Source organism: Fukomys damarensis, unplaced genomic scaffold, assembly GCF_012274545.1.
Source record: "Fukomys damarensis isolate Sample0158 unplaced genomic scaffold, DMR_v1.0_HiC HiC_scaffold_27, whole genome shotgun sequence".
NCBI lineage: Eukaryota > Metazoa > Chordata > Mammalia > Rodentia > Bathyergidae > Fukomys > Fukomys damarensis.
In genome coordinates this window covers 13810065-13811065 of record NW_022900939.1, presented here as the reverse complement: position 1 = coordinate 13811065, position 1001 = coordinate 13810065, and the positions used below count along the sequence as shown (strand labels likewise).

General features: G+C 36.9%; 1 protein-coding gene across 1 annotated transcript in view; it reads right to left on the bottom strand.

Annotated features, from left to right (window-relative positions):
* Positions 1 to 1001, bottom strand: part of Traf6 (TNF receptor associated factor 6) — an 18386-nt gene that overhangs the window by 11877 nt on the left and 5508 nt on the right. The gene's annotated exons all lie outside the window — the stretch shown is intronic.

Here is a 1001-nt window from a genome sequence, read left to right as displayed (position 1 = left end):
TATATAATAATAATTATTATTTTTGGTACAGGGGATCAAACTTGGGACCTTGCGCTTGCAAGGCAAGAGGTGGAACCACTGAGCTAAATCCCCGGCCCTACTATGATTATTCAAAGGCAATCTACTTCCAAAAGTTTTCAGCAGCAGCATGACAATTAAAACTCTTGTCAGAGTTAAAGAACAAATGCATTGGGCTGGGGGTTATAATAATAATTATTATTTTTGGTACAGGGGATCAAACTTGGGACCTTGCGCTTGCAAGGCAAGAGGTGGAACCACTGAGCTAAATCCCCGGCCCTACTATGATTATTCAAAGGCAATCTACTTCCAAAAGTTTTCAGCAGCAGCATGACAATTAAAACTCTTGTCAGAGTTAAAGAACAAATGCATTGGGCTGGGGGTTTAGCTCAGTGGTTCCATCGCCTGCCTTGCAAGCACAAGGTCCCGAGTTCGAACACTGGTACCAAAAAAAAAAAATTGAAAATAAGAACAAATGCATTATTAAGGTGAGAGGCTTTGGTCTCCAAGTTCTCGTATGTTATTTTCTAGAATACAATGACTTTAGTTTAGTTGATGCCCTGAGAAATAATTAACTTCCCAGGTTAAGTTCATCCAATGTATTCAAGCTTAGCAAAGAGATGTCAATTTCTTCTAATTATGATTAAAATTTCTCTGTATTTTTAGCAAGTTAGCTTTTTAAAAGTATTTTATCAACATAATAAAGAGTCACAACACAAATCTGTAGGAAGTAAAGTTTAAGAAAGTAACTAAGTATTAGTTATAAAAGAATATCAATTATACATAGGCTTATTTTAGTAGAGAGCATGAAAGGTAGAGACCACGGGCTAGAACTACAGTGGTTAAATTTGGCACTGACATTACTTTCTATATCCTGATATATTTTTTTTTTTTTTGGTACCAGGGATCAAACTCAGGTCCTTGTGCTTGCAAGGCAAGTGGCAAAACCCACTGAGCTAAATCTCTGACCCTCTATATCCTGA